The 16,477-nt window shown below is 33.4% G+C and overlaps 1 protein-coding gene across 1 annotated transcript in view; it reads right to left on the bottom strand.

Annotated features, from left to right (window-relative positions):
* Positions 1–14,424, bottom strand: part of LOC126965863 (uncharacterized) — a 46,890-nt gene extending 32,466 nt beyond the window's left edge. The window contains exon 1 of the mRNA XM_050809632.1: positions 14,289–14,424. The gene's annotated coding sequence lies outside the window, so the exon portion shown is untranslated. The remainder of the gene's footprint in view (positions 1–14,288) is intronic.
* Between the last annotated feature and the right edge of the window lie 2,053 nt (positions 14,425–16,477).

The raw sequence follows: 16,477 nt of genomic DNA, 5'->3' as shown, positions 1-16,477 counted from the left end.
CAATTACCATCAGTTGAACGTCCTGCTCGTCTCGTCCCTTATTATCATAAAAAAAAATCATTTCTAATAGACTTACTAGATACTTCTACCGCTTCGGAAACAAATGGCGCTCTGAGAGAGAAGAATCGGCGCCTGAAACTCTCCCTGCATTATTTCTGCGCACTTTTTAATAAAAATATACAATATTTTACAGTCAACTTGTAATTCATTCGAAACAAACCTTTGTTCCTGAAAGGAAGATATCACTGCCAACAGAACTGTCACTTTTCTAATTGCACCTGTGGGTCAGTGGCGGATTATGCTTATTGCCGCCCTAGGAACAGACTAGGATATGCCGCCCCTTTTGATCAAAAAAATTCTGTATATTTTTGGTTCACAATTGTTAATAAAATATAGCTTTTATTTTTTACACGACTCATGCGGAGCATTAGAGAGCACTCTATTTTTTATTCAAATATAATTATTAAATAACTAATACAATTTTTTTTATTAAACTTTAATCTCTTCTTCATGGCTTTTTCTTATGTCTTATGTCACCGTAATCAATTTCTTGAACTATGAGTTTTAATAGACAGTAATGCCAAAGCATAAAGTCTATCTTGGCTCATACTTGCGCGTAAAAAAGATTTAACCCTTTTCAAGGTGGAAAAAGATCGTTCTCCACAACAATTGGTAGCGGCAATGTCTACATTCGGATAAACATCTCGAAGATTCCGAGAATGCAATACATTGTATATTTCTTGTGCGGAGCGTACATCTTCCCTATTTGCTATTTGCTTGCTTTGTGGGAATCTTTGAGCTGATAACATTCATTCCCTAAATATGTCTCTTCTAAATCATTAGGATACTTTGACTAATTTATTCACAAGATTTTTCAATGCAATAGATAAATTATCAAAAAAAAAATTAAATTTTCGTAATGTTTCTGATAAGCACTTTTACGTCCGGCCAATTGTACGCTTAAATTATTTAAAATTTGGTAATACACATTGGTGCTAAAAAAAATTTGTGACCAGATGAAGGTATTGTTTCATTCACCCGTGACTCATCTGCCTTAATTTTTCTGGTTTTCTTGCGACCTGTATAATAACGATAATTAACTTGAACTCCAGACAGTGCTTTTGCTTTTTATTCGTATTCAGAGTATTGTTTGGCCCCCATTTCTTGAAGAAATAATGCCAAGAACCACAAATTTGTAAAAAAAGATGATAAATCCGCATGAGATTCTTGAAGCTTCTTACTTGCAGCATTAAAACGATCTAAAATAACATTCCAAACTATTACCATAATTGCCGTTTCTAGATGCTGTAAATTTCGCTGTAATCCTGTAGCATCAGATCGTGTAGTCGGTTTTATATCACGATATAGTGAAAAAATTAAAAAGTCAACTGATTCGGTTACAGACTCAGCACAAGTTCCTACTAAATTTAACGAATGGGTAGAACAAGGAACATATTCTGCTAGTGGACTAATCGCTTTTACACTTGACTGCACTCCTGAATATTTCTTGCGTTATCATAAGATTGACCACAACAGTTCATTATGTCCAAACTATTGTTTTCAAGAGATTTTAATACAGCATCTTCAATATCTTTAGCCTTATGGCCAGTATTTGGTAAAAATTCTAAAAATCTCTCACCAATTTCACCGATATTGGATCACGTACATATCTAATAATTATCGAGCTGATCAAAATATGCAATGTCAGGCGTAGAATCCACAGAAATTTGTTGCAATACTTTATTTTGAATTAATAATATAATTTCCTCATATATTGTTTTAGATAAGTATGAGGTATTTCCACGGCCAGGGTGTGCATACAATTTTAAATGTCCCTCTAAGAACGGGTCAAACTCAGCAAGAAGATCAATTGCACCTAAATAAAATCCATTATGAGGATCTTCAATTTGTTCAGAATATCCTTTAAATGGCACCCCTCTTCTCGCAGGGGATGTAACAATCGCATTAACTTGATATAAAATGTTTTTCCAGTACAAAATTTCTTCATCGAGCTGTATTATTAGACGTTCATGAACACACCCTTGAACGACTGCTGCTGCTATTAAATTGCTAACTTTAGTTTTATGAAAATCAGAATTTTTCGAACTTTTGAGTTGTTCCAATCGCGAAACCCTTCAAACCAGTGAAAGCGTTACACCACTTTTACCAAATAGTAAACATGGAACACAAAATACAGATTTTTTTGGTTTCGGAATAAATTAACCATTCACAACGTTGAATTTCTCCGTTTTTCATAATTCGAGCACAAAATATTTATTTTCCGAACTCTTTGAGCTCGGAATATAATTGTTAATTTTGAGCTCTTCGGGCTCAAAAACTTGCGATTATTCGAAGAAAACGTTATTTTATAAAATTTTAAATTGCGATATCTTTTGAATGCGTCTTTATTCGCTTGAATTAATTGTATTTTTGAAAATTGAGGGAAAACTATAACTTCCCTATTTTTTGTTAGAAAAAGCGGGAAATTAAAAACCAATAAGTAATTTCAAATGCAGAGTAATCTCATTAAAGAAGTGTTTAGTAATTCGAAAAGAAGCTTATAATTTTGATTGTTTCTTTTTAATAACCTTATTCGATAATTAGACTATAATTGAAGCCATCAAAATATTAATAATGCAGCCTCAAATTGAAAAGTCAATAAAAAAATTAATATACTATATAGTCCATGCAAAAAACAGAGCCAATTGAAAAATAAATTTTTAACGTTCTGAAAATTTTGCCGCCCCTCAAATTGTGCCGCCCTAGGCCCGGGCCTCGCGGGCCTATGCGTTAATCCATCACTGCTGTGGGTAAGTGGTCACTGCTGCCTATTGTATCCTGTTAAGAATCATGTTCACAGATACTCTTCTTTTAGGCAGGTTCACTGGCCAAAGAAGTTAATGTCAAAGTTTTACTGTACTTGGAATACAGTTCCTTGGAAATAGCTCCATGGAAGACCCACAAATCTAATTTCTTTTTTTTTGAAAATACGGGACTGGACGAGCAGTACGTTCAGCGGATGGAAATGGATAAGCCCTGCCTATTACAATACTGTGCCGCTAAGGATTCTTGAAAAGTCCTAAAATTCTGAGCGTCACTACAATTGCGCTCGTCACCTAAAATCTCATTTGCCGTGTAATTTCACTTGCTACGGCGCCCTTCAGATCGAAACACTGTTATGTTTACAGATTCTCTCATAATCTAGCCGGCATCCTGTGCATAGGAGCCTCCCACTGAGCATCTAAATGATGAGGATGATATTATTTTGGCCTTCCTGACAGACGTGGTAGAAGACCAGCGAAGAAGCGAGGCCTGTACGCAACATAATATGATTAAGCTACTATGACCAGTAACCAGTAGAAAAAAAATATTTTTGCTCGCAATCATGACAAAACAACAAAAAGCAAACGACACAAATTGTTGGTTTAGTTAAGCACAAAAAACTTGATAAAAGATTGTGTAAACAGTTCCGTTTGTCAACTATTATTGTAACGGGAACAACGAACACCTCATCGGCTCTTCATTGAATTTTTACGACAAATAAACGGCTTCTTTTATTTGTGAAGAATCACGCCCAAATATTTATGTACCTTAAAGATTTTATTGAGTTGTCCATTATTATTAGATAAATCAATTGACCAAGAACATCTAGTAGGTACAAGAATGCTAAGTAATCTTAATACCTAATAATATTATAATGTACGAATTGCTACACAGGTAACCTACAACACCTACCAAAAAAAATATTTTTAGAACAAGAACCCTATTTATCTGTAGTTTAGTGTAGATATAAATATGAACATTATGTAAGTTTAATACTATAATATCATTGTATGAGAGTACCTAATCACTGAAATCGCGAGCGACAACTTACCCACTTGGGGTTTTCGTAGTATTTAGTTATATAACTTTTATTGTATATTTTTGTTTTCACAATAAATGGAAAATGAAATGAGAGAGAATTTAATAGTTTTAAATAATATCTATAAGTAATAAATTAATAACGAAAATTTATATTTTAATAAATATTATTATTTTTTGAAGTAAAACTTCTTAATGCGTGACATGCGTTGAAAAAAAAACAAAGTCTCGTAACTCAGTTCTTCTACCGTACAAAGTTGTGAGATCCAAGTTTGTAAATTTATTCAATTCCAACTTAAGCGTCCTTCTGTCTACGTAATTAACTAATCTAACAACATCTTAATTGACCATATCATTATTACAAGTCTATTATACTTATAATAAATCTGTAGAGATCAAATTTCTGTGCAAAGAAAAAAAAATATCAAAAGCGAGTCAAGGGGAAATGTAAGAAGAGAAATAGAACAAGTCCCGATTTTTTTGGAATTTCTCTGTCTGTCTATTTGTCTGTGTGTCTGTTTGCTGTTTATAAGGGCTAATCTCCGAAACTATTGGACCGATTTAATTGAAATTTTTCATGATAATACTTTACATCCCCGGTCAACATCTTAGATACTTTTCATCCCGGAAAATTAAGGAGTTCTCGTGGGACAGTTAAAAACCTCTACTTACTTAAGTAGCGTAGTACACAACAACGTATGCACATAGTTTAATAAAATTTGGCATGGTCATACCTTATATTGCCGGTCAACATCTAGGATACCTTTCATCCCAGAAAATTAAAGAGTTCCCGTGGGATAACAAAATTAGTAAAGTAACTTATATTACTTAGTAAACAATAAATTATGCACATAATTTAATAAAATTGGGCATTTTGATACCTTATTTTGCCAAGCACCATCCTGGAAAACTATCGTGTGGGAAAAATAAAATACTTTAGTTTCTTATATAACTTAGTACACAACAACTTATTTCAAGTTGATACCTTATATTGACGGGAAAGCAATGTGTAAGTATTATAAAATTTAAAAATCCCATAAAAGTGACGGGTTTCCGCGAAAAAGTAAAAGATTACACAAATATAGGCCAGCATAGCGTCATTCATATTAAATCAATTGTGTGTGACGGACATCATTTCCACCAGAGGCAAAAAGTGAGAACGACAGGTCATTTAGGTCAGACATAATATATAGGTACATTGATACATACTTAACTTAATCCTACAACCATGTGAAAATCTCAGCCCTACCTTCTGGCTTTCTAAAGAAGTATCTACTAATATTATAAATAAAAAAATATGTAAGAATGTATGCATGTCTGGATGTATGGACCTGTAAAAATCTCAGCCCTACCTTCTGGCTTTCGAATGAAGTTTCAACTAATATTATAAATACAAAAGTTTGTAAGAATGTATGGACGTCTGGATGTATGTTTTTTTTTATTTATTTATTAGGATTTCCAACAACAAGTACACTAATACAACAAAAAAAACAATACAATTAAATTAATGCTAAGTGTCTTATCACTTACATGAAATCACAGCATGCACAGAGTTTTACTTAATTAAGATAACAACACACTTATTTTTTTATTCCATACATAAAATACATATTAATGTTTGTTACTCTTTCACACGAAATTTCTAAATGTATTTTATTGAATCTTAACAATTAATTCAATTGTGGGACGTGCTTGCGGGTGACCGGACGGCTGCGAGTTGAGGGGTTATTTATTTTAAACGCCTCCAGTTCCTATTAATTAGCATTTTCAATGACTACAATACAATGACTTGCGCAGGCGTTTTTAAATCGCAAAATCTGCATGTTTATTCTGACTGAAATAAAACATTTAACATAATTTAGGAGAACATAGGAATATATTGCAGTAACTACCATTAACTTTGCATTACTATCAATCATCATATACATACATACATCCGACCTATTTATCCTTACAAACTATAGCGTATATATATTTATAATACCTATTGGTGAAATCATCATAAAAAAATTCTAATTACAAATTAATATACATTACACTTATATCTGGAGATTGGCTAACTTATTTTCATGATTATTAATTTGTTGGATTTGCCTCCGTCCCGAATCGCAGAATAATATAAAATCATCGAAAAATTGATGAAAAAAGATAATACTTTCTTGCATTTAAAATCATTATCACAATTTTTTACAGGATATTTTTTTTTTATGGACAAGGAGGACTAAAGGGCGTACGGGCCAGCTGGTGTGAAGTGATCACCGCAGCCCAGAGAATGTTCTCTTGCAACACCAGAGGAATGACAAGAGCATTGCCGGCCTTTATCTCTGGATCTACTAAGCCGATTTTGAATATTCTGTTACGAATAGAAATTAATAATTTTGTGAGTATCCTATATTGTATATACTATTATATATTATCCAAAAAATGAAAATACTTTTTCATTGTAGTTATATTTGTAAAATACGTCGGAGAAAAAACCGTCGAACCTTAAAATAAATTATATGGCAAAATAACGTTTGCCGGGTCAGCTAGTGTTTTAAATAAATAGATTGTCCTGGCCATCGCGGTGAAACAAAATCTATCTTCTTTTTAAAATAATGTGTCTCACAAGTCGATCAATTTATTATTTCCCTACGTAATAAACTATCGTAATAACATCTTAAAGTGACCATATCAATGTTACAAATCTTTTGTGATGCCAAAGAAGTAGGTATAACTTCTTACGGTTGTACGTACTTGTTGTAAGCACCTACACACGATCTATTTAATTATAAAAGCATTGAATGATAAATTCGACTGTGCTTATACTTACTGAGTGAATTTTATTCTTTGGTCCATAAGAAAACGTTGAAAATTATTAAGGCAGACAGTTAATCTTTATTCTGAGTAATGCACGCATACTAACACAAAGTGACATACAAATCGCGAATGTCAGACGTAGCTCGTCACACACACAAAAGTAATAAACCTGGCCTGTTTTCATTAACTGTCTAGCAGCTATAGGCTCTATCTAGCAGTATAAATTATCTAAGCCTACATCCTTGTTGACCCTTATGTTAGGAACATAATAAAAACGAAAATTAATTAATTTAATGACTTATAGAGCGGATATCTTAAAATTAATTGCGATTGAGACCAAGATCACTTCGACGGGTCGTTAACGAAAGTTGTTCTATAAATTGCATATTGGTAACAAATAGAGCCGACATGATATATTTATATTAATAACTTACGACGACCAGCTTTATTAAATCTAGGTCTTGATCGAAATGTTAATCTGTTATCTGGTTCTTGGTATTTATAGATCTTTCTTGAATAACTGATCAATATCTGCCCACGCTGATAGTCTTAATGGTCTGGCTAACTGTGACTAACTAAGTATTCTTGTGATTTTTATAAATAATTTAGATAATTATTCTATGAAGTATGTGAATATTTTTTTTTCAAAACTACGTCATAATAATTCTGAACTAAACATTGAAAATTATGGTGAAAAAAAAATTTCTGAATGTAATTGTATTTTGAATTCTTATGTCGAGCTTGTTCTTTACTGGATAATTATTATGGAATTAAATTTACGTCACTGTATGTGGATCTTAGATTAATTATTGGTCTCCGCTGCGCTCCAACTAGATACCACAGGCATAGTCGTTAAGTTAGGCAACTTATACTGCACCCGTAGGCGTCCTCGAGCCAGTCTCCCGTGGTCCAGTGGTCCCGTGGCGAACAATGTGTGACGTTGACGTGTCAATCTGTCATGTTCTGTCAAACTTTAAATAAATTTCAATGTAAAATAACATGAAGCGTAGGTGTGTTACAAAATTTTAAAGATGCTATTGAGTGTAAAGATACCACGCACACAAGAATCTAATAGTTGCTGTAATAAAAAAGATATTTTTCTTAGGTAGTGCGGTATTTAGTTGGATCGCAGCGGAGACCAATCCTAAATCTAAGATGTGGGATTTAATTTTCTAGACACGAAAGCACTGTGTTGAAAAAAAAACTTATAATTTTTAAGCAAACAAATATTTAATAATAATGTTCAGTGATAGCTTTATGGGTACTTTTACTCACCAGTGGGAGGCTTTATAGCACAGGATGCCGGCTACGTTATGGGTACCACAACGGCGTCTAATTCTGCCGTGAAGCAATAATGTGTAAAGATTATTGTGTTTCGGTCTGAAGGGCGCCGTAGCTAGTGAAATTACTAGGAAAATGAGACTTAACATCTTATGTCTCAAGGTGAAGAGCGCAATTGTAGTGCCGCTCAGAGTTTTTGGGGTTTTTCAAGAATCCTGAATGAACTTACCTGTGACATTTGTCATCAGTATAAAAATTAAGTATTATTATTATTATTTTATTATTTTTATTATTAATTACAGCTACTTCCGGCCAATTTTCTATAAGCAACCTATTGCTTATATGTTGCATACTCCCAAAACGTTCATTTAAAATTAATTTCATCATAAAAACACGTACTCGAACCTGCAGAATCGGAACTAAGACTAAAAATAGTACCACCACAAGATACGTACGTAATCTATATAGATATATTTAAAGTTAATGGTTTCCATCTAGAATGTATTATTTATTATAAATACGGTGGTGAAAGTACAAAGGGATCGCAAAACTAGTTAACATCAACGTAACCTACTCTATTATTTATGCTACTTCGTAAAAAAAGACAATAGTAAACAAGTTATTAATGGCTATGAAGACGTACGACGACGTAGTATCTGACTGCGAATTAACAACAAGGGCTTTCTTGGAACTCTTTGCCAGTTTTAACACCTATATAATGTTATACTAGCTGACTCGAGAGACGTTATTCTGTACATCTTACATATAAAATTCTCGTGTCCTGATGCAAACAAAATTTCCAAACTCCTCCGAAACGGTTAAACCGATTTGTATGAAATTTTGTGTGCATTTTTTTTTATGATAATAAGGGACGAGACGAGCAGGACGTTCAGCTGATGGTAGTTGATACGCCCTGCCCATTACAATGCAGTGCCGCTCAGGCTTCTTGAAAAACTCAAAAATTCTGAGCGGCACCACAATTGCGCTCGTCACCTTGAGACTAAGATGTTAAGTCTCATTTGCCCAGTAATTTCACTAGCTACGGCGCCCTTCAGACCGAAACACAGTAATGCTTACACATTACTGCTTCACGGCAGAAATAGGCGCCGTTGTGGTACCCATAATCTAGCCGGCATCCGGTGCAAAGGAGCCTCCCACTGGTAACTCGGGTAACACTGGTAACTGGCATATCGGGTAACATCTATTTTTCATACCCCTAAATTATAAGGTTGACCATTTAATCATTAATTTTTTTTATTACTTTAATTGGCAATACATCGTTTGCTGAGTCAACAATATTTCATAACATAAGAATTATTTCGTCAAATATCCTCCCTGACAGCACTACTGTCAATCCGTGCGTCAATAAATTCTCGCATAGAAAATATGCACATGCACAACAAATTCGTAAGACAGTCGCTGTTTGAGTATTTATGTTACATCACTTAACATTAATTTGTACAATGATGAAGCAGTAAATGTTCATTTAAAAGATTAGCAATGAATCTCTTGCCACTTCTTCTCATTAAAGCCTCAACCTTTTCCAAATCCACTTTTTTTTGATCTTCATTTGTTTTTTGTTTGGCTTGAATAAAATATTAAGACTTACATTCTTAATACAAGCGAATGAGTGAAGAAAGAATGACGCATCAAATATATAAGGCAAGTGTGTGTGGGCAAGTCGGTCTCGGGAGACCTCGTCGAACAAATTGGGGACGTTTTGAGAAAAGGAAAGGTCCGGAGCACCCGCAACCGGTGCGCAAACGAGCATGTATGAAAAGAGTAATATATATCTTATATCTTTAAACGAGCAATTCTTGTATATATACAGGGTGTCCCGTAATCAGTGGACCAACGGGATACCCGTGATAGGGGTGGTCATCATCTCTCGAAAACACCAAATTTTACTGTTCTAGGGCCAGTAGTTCAAAAGATATGATTTTTTAAGCATTATTTTGAAAATTCTACCCTTATCAACACAAAAGTTGAAAAAAAATATTTTTTATTTTTATTTTGCCCTGTTTCTTAACTTAAGGTGGCTGAGGAAACATGTGTCTTCACAATTAAATCCATTTTTGTGAATAAATATTGCCAAATTAAAAATTAAAAACCAAAACATGCGCAAATATCAAATAACTAAATTTGCAACGTGATGTTTGAAGCAAGCTAGTGCAAAAAAAATGTATGACAGCCTTGCGGACCATTATTTAAAAAACATCTGCAGTTCATACTGATTCCAAAAAGGTATAATTAATCATTATTGTGAAACAATAAAAGACAATAATTATTTTAAATCAACATTAGATAGCAATTTCTTGGCGGAATTTACAATAAAACAAAAGTAAATAGTTAGAATTTTTTTATTTATTTCTTATAATAAATGTTCGAAATGTCTTCCTCTTACTCTAAGGCATAGCCGGCATCTTCTTATAAAATTTCTTTTTAAACTTTTTAACGCCCTTTCATTATTTTTGACTTTTTCACTCACCACATTCAGTTTTTGTCTTAGCTGTCTTTCGTTATCGTTAACGGTTTCATATACGGATTCTTTAAAATATCCCCATAAAAAATAATCCAATGGATTAAGATCAGGTGATCGAGCTGGCCATGGGATTGTACCTCCTCGTCCAATCCACCTACTTGGGTAAGACTCGTTTAAATATTCCCTCACTTGTCTGCAATAATGAGCGGGTGCGCCATCATGCTGTAACCACATCCTCTCACATACCTCCTGTGGTACATTTGCTAATAAATTACTTAAGTCATTTCTTAAAAATTGCAAGTACCGAGCACCATTAAGCCTCGGTGGGAGCTCAAATGGACCAATAAGTTTACCATCTAAGATTCCAGCCCACAAATTGACTCCAAACTGGTGCTGGAATCTATCTTCTCGTACAATACGTGGATTCACAACAGCCCATTCATGTAAATTATGAATGTTAAACACTCCAACTCTTTTAAAACACGATTCATCGCTCCATAATATTGAATTGAAAAATAGTGGATCTTGTCGGCATCGGCGAAGCATCTCTGCACAAAAATCTATCCTCCGTTGATAATCAGCAGGTAATAGTGCCTGCACTCGTTGAATATGATAAGGGTATAAACTGTTTCTTTTTAAAATGCGATGTACTGTTGTTTTTGCTATACCAGTACGTCTTGAAATACGACGAACACTCGTAGAAGGTTCTTCTGTCACTTCGGCCAGTATTTGAAGTTCATCGACTCTTCTAGGTCTTCCCACGTTGTTTGCAGCTCCGGGAATTCTGCCTTCTAAATACGCGTTATTTACACGGAGAAAAATTCGATGATCCGGATAGCGGTCGCGATTAGGATAGCGCTCACGATACGTACGGGCTGCTTGCCGAGCGTTTGCATTACACAGACCGTAAATAAAATACATCTCAGCATATTCACGAGGAGTATAGGTATTAGGCATTTTATAAAATCCGGGCAAACAGTATCCAAATCACAAAGACAAACAAGGTCCAATTCAAGCGTCAGTCACCAAAAAAAAGAGTCGTAATGGTAGCGAAGTAAAAAACACGTGTGCAGCTACGAGCTATGAGCAAGTCTCTGATGAAACTAAGAATAATTTGAAAAATTAGGGTGTGGGGATCATAGGCGTCGGCCAATAGGACCCCGTAAACGAAAAAGGTACCTGAGCGAGAAAGAGATAGCATATTGTGTTATCTCTCTCTCGATAACAAAATAATTCTCAGAATAGATAGCGCTTAAATGTTTCTCGCAATTGGAGTCTAAAATTGGTTATTAAGTTATTTTTTTTGTAAAATGTAATATTGTTATACCTTTTTGGAATCAGTATGAACTGCAGATGTTTTTTAAATAATGGTCCGCAAGGCTGTCATACATTTTTTTTGCACTAGCTTGCTTCAAACATCACGTTCCAAATTTAGTTATTTGATATTTGCGCATGTTTTGGTTTTTAATTTTCAATTTGGCAATATTTATTCACAAAAATGGATTTAATTGTGAAGACACATGTTTCCTCAGCCACCTTAAGTTAAGAAACAGGGCAAAATAAAAATAAAAAATATTTTTTTTCAACTTTTGTGTTGATAAGGGTAGAATTTTCAAAATAATGCTTAAAAAATCATATCTTTTGAACTACTGGCCCTAGAACAGAAAAATTTGGTGTTTTCGATAGATGATGACCACCCCTATCACGGGTATCCCGTTGGTCCACTGATTACGGGACACCCTGTATATATATAAATAATCTGAATCTCGGAAACGGCTCCAACGATTTTCATAAAATTAAGTATGCAGGGGATTTCGGGGGTGATAAATCGATCTAGCTAGGTTTCAATTTAAAAAAAATGGTTATATCCATGTTTGAATGAGAAACAGCTACAATAACATTAGAATACAAAGGTAAATTTCGCCACTATATACAAGACTATTATAGCTCAGATGGGACATTGGGTGATCCGGAAAGCAGAAGACCCCGGTTCGAATCCAGATGTCCTATTAGTTTTTTTTTGTTCAAGTTTTGTACATTCTTAAAAATCCGAGCAAGGCTCGGTCGTCCGGATATTATATACTAACATACGTCAAAATGACTGGCCAGTTACAATTATTCGTAATTTTAATTTTGTTATGTTAAAATCTTAGATATTTTATACATTTAGATAGAGTCTCTTGCTGTAAGACACTCAATAAAAACAGACAGACAGGTTTAAAACTGGTGTCATGACAAGCTAAGTCTTACACTAGCGAATTGAATGACACTTTGTGTGAGTATGCGTGCATTGCTCAAAATATAAGTTAACTGTATACTCATATTTTTTCAACGTTAAAAGGCATAAAAGGCACTTTTTTTCTCAAAATTTAAAACTCCTTTAGAATTCTTTTTGGTGTCATTTCTAATATGCTACTACTACCACTTCGGAGACAGATGGCGCTCTGAAAAAGTAGAAGAGACGTTTTCACCGCTGACATAGTCTATCTAGACATGTTAATGATCTAATGTCAAAATGAATTCATTAAAGTAGATCTCTAGGAAAATTTTGTAAAATTAATATTGGCAATAACGTTTTATTACCTCGTAGATGTATCAAAGAACAAAGCACATAGCACTCGGGAGGAAGTGCAACGTCTGTTAATGTACTATGTACTATACCAACGAGTCAACATCACCAAACAAAGCTTAAATGTCTTATTTGTGTATTGAACAGTAAAATTTTCCCGTTACATAACAAAAGACTATAATTATATGTACAATTTATTGTTTACTTTGACTCTTAAGATACAGTGTTATTTGAGTGTCTATAAAATACTATTCAAGTAGTTACATATGAACAGTTACAAAAATAAATATAAGTATCACTCATGTATATTTACTTAACTACCAATTTTATATTATTTAAACAAGGAAATAGATATATTTATTAATTGGTAATATTGCTTTACATAACGCTATTCTAGCTTAAATAGGCAATAAATATCTATGTATGATTTTAAATTTGTAGGAACTGAGAGTATATCTATATATATAAGAGATATCCACGAATATAGTCACTCATCACGATATCTCTGGAACCATTAGAGCTAAAGGCTTGAAATTTGATAGGAATATTCTTTTCACCGAGTAGAGGTCAGCTAAGATTTTCGGATGATCGGATTTTCCAGAATTCCATCCGCAAGAGTTTTTTTTTATTATGAACAGAACAACGTCTGTCGGGTCAGCTAGTTATATATATATATATATATTTATGTATATTGTGTACATTTTATTAGCAAACAATGCGCATATTATCTCCTAAATAAATCACTTAATTTACTTTTATTCTCAAGGAAAGTTTGAGTTTCTTTTTTATAGTCTTCTACCTTTTTAATGGAAAATACAATGGCAGTGACATGCTGCCATAGTCAAAGCTTTGTTTGAAACCAATAATTGGTATTACTTTGTGTTTGTACTTTTTATTCTTAGGTGAATAGAGTCATATTATGGCCATAAATATTTCTAGAGGCAATCTTTACTAGAGTACAATTATAATTTTTTTACCAATATGTACCTAATCAATTTTTTATTTGACAACAGTTCACAGTTATCAAGCAAATTCTATTAAAATCCTACTCAAAACAATAAATTGCGAGTAGCATATAATAATTAAGAAGATGAAATGAAATTCAAACAATATATAATCTATATGTTATAAATATAGGAAAAAAACTATTGTTGATACTTGAATCAAACCTCAACAGATTTTTTTTGCACAATATCTCGCCTTAGTACCTATAAAGCTGTAATATATATCTGTAACTACTAATCACTCACCGCAGTAAAACTCAAAAAAAAAAGTAATTAACACAAAGTACTTACCAAAGCTCGTTCAGGTTGAAGACGGTGCGCAGGCGCAGGTTACAACTATGCGCAAGAAGAGCAATGACTTTGATCGCACTTGACCTTGCGAGGTGCGGGTTGTGGGTATCGAGAGGATGCGAAACGACCGCCGGCCTTATTCTATACTCGGCACACGGCCGTGGAAAACGCGCTTATATAGCCTCCAACTTAATGCCAGAGCTTCTAATGGAGTTGGGAATAACGCAGACGGAGCGTACGAGCGCTTGCTTACTGAAAATTACTTACTGAATATAAACTCGATATAATTCAAATTTCAGTCAATTTGAACCAGTAGTTTGAGAATTATAACTAGTCTAAGTTTCGTTGTGAGATTCATTTAAAATATTTTATGTTTTAAATAAAAAGATGGACTTAGCTATTGCACTAAGCAATTTAATTATAAATTTATTTAAAATATGTAGTACTTATGATATCGTCACTATAAAATGTTGCTAGGTCAGCTAATTATGTAATAAGTTAAGACAGAAGGACCCTTAAGTAGGAACCAAATAAATTGACAGACTTGGTATTACATGAATCTCACAAATTTTTACGGTAGAAGAACTGAATTGCGAGACTTTTTTGAAAGTTATGTTTTTGAAGCATTTTTAATTTTTTGCAGTAAGTAATGATGACAAAAAGCAATATATTTATATAAACAGTGAATTCTACCATGATGGTTGATGCTACCATAATGCGATAATATTCTAAGCTTGTTTCAGTTTTTTCTCCTATTTTTATGTTATATAAAACGAAGTTCGAACACAGTTTTCTATATTGCTTATGCCCTAAAAACGGAGAATCATACAAATATATGCTTGTTGGATAAAAATAGTGGCCAGTTCATTGTGTGTAAGGTTCACTTATAACGAACAAAGGCAAAAGAAATCTTATGAGCGTAAGAGAAACAGTGTTTCGGCGGGTGAAAGAGATGATAGTGAAGGAGAACCTACACTAGCTTTCGGTATTATTTCTTTGTACGATTAGAAGAAGTACTTGTTCTTAGATAAGTTGAATGAAGATTACGCCTTGATAAACATAACATAACAAAAACCTCAATTGACTAGTTGATCGTTGATTGAATACCTTGCTACCCAATATTCTGAGTTGTAGGGATGTTTTTGTAATTTAATCTGATCTAATTTGTGAATCAAATCAAAACTTTATAGAGCATTGCATACCATCAAAATCAGAATCAAAGTCAAATATTTTTAATGAAATAGTTTTATGTAAACAATGACACCCTAATCTAGAATCAAACTCTCTACAACTGCCAATAAAGATTCGGCTTCGTTCGGCTGTAGCAGGGTATGTACCATTTTATATGGCTTGAAAGTAAAAAGCTAAAGATTGGCTAAAAAATTATATGAGGAAATAACAGTCTCGTTAAAGGTATATAGTATTAATTTATAAATCATTAAGGGTTATTGTTAATGACTAACCCCCACTCCAACCTAATAATGAAATGCAACTCTCATTTTGATAGATAATGTTATTTTAAGGAAAATCCAATAAGTATACATTTACAACTACAATAAAATAATAATGTATAAATTGTTCAACTTTGTTATGTTTATCGCACTATGCCAATGTTGTTTACACCTGTAAAGACATAGCTTATTTTACCATCCCATAAGTACTTGCCAAAATTTTAATTGTATAATGATGTTGGTGTAACTATCTAAAAAAATAAAATGCGCTGTTTTAAATTGATCAATTAAATGTCTAGTATTTGAACCATGGTATCCGTCTAACGTTTCTCAGGTCTATGGATCGTTATAAAAGATTAGTGCTAACAAATTTAAATCATGTATAAGAAGTGCAGATAAAAAACTCACTGTACCATGAATGATTGCATAAATGAAAACTTCATTTCCAGCTGATAACAAGTATAGAGATTAATCTAATTAATTAAATTGATATCAATTTTATAATTGGATTTTATGTTGAGTAAATTGTTATTTAAGATAGATATCATCTGCAAAATAATTATGTTGCAGTCAATGGGAAATATTTATATTCTGTGGTACCTGACCCAAGCCATTCGGCATAATAATCATTGAAGTCACCCAATACTATGCTATCAGCGAAGGGAATCTGTGCAAGCACATCGTCAATTGCCGTTTGAACGCAGCTCATGGGATAATCCGTTTCTGTTTAACCAGTATG

This window comes from Leptidea sinapis, chromosome 9 (assembly GCF_905404315.1).
Source record: "Leptidea sinapis chromosome 9, ilLepSina1.1, whole genome shotgun sequence".
In the NCBI taxonomy this organism is placed as follows: domain Eukaryota; kingdom Metazoa; phylum Arthropoda; class Insecta; order Lepidoptera; family Pieridae; genus Leptidea; species Leptidea sinapis.
This window is presented reverse-complemented; position numbering and strand designations above follow the sequence as displayed.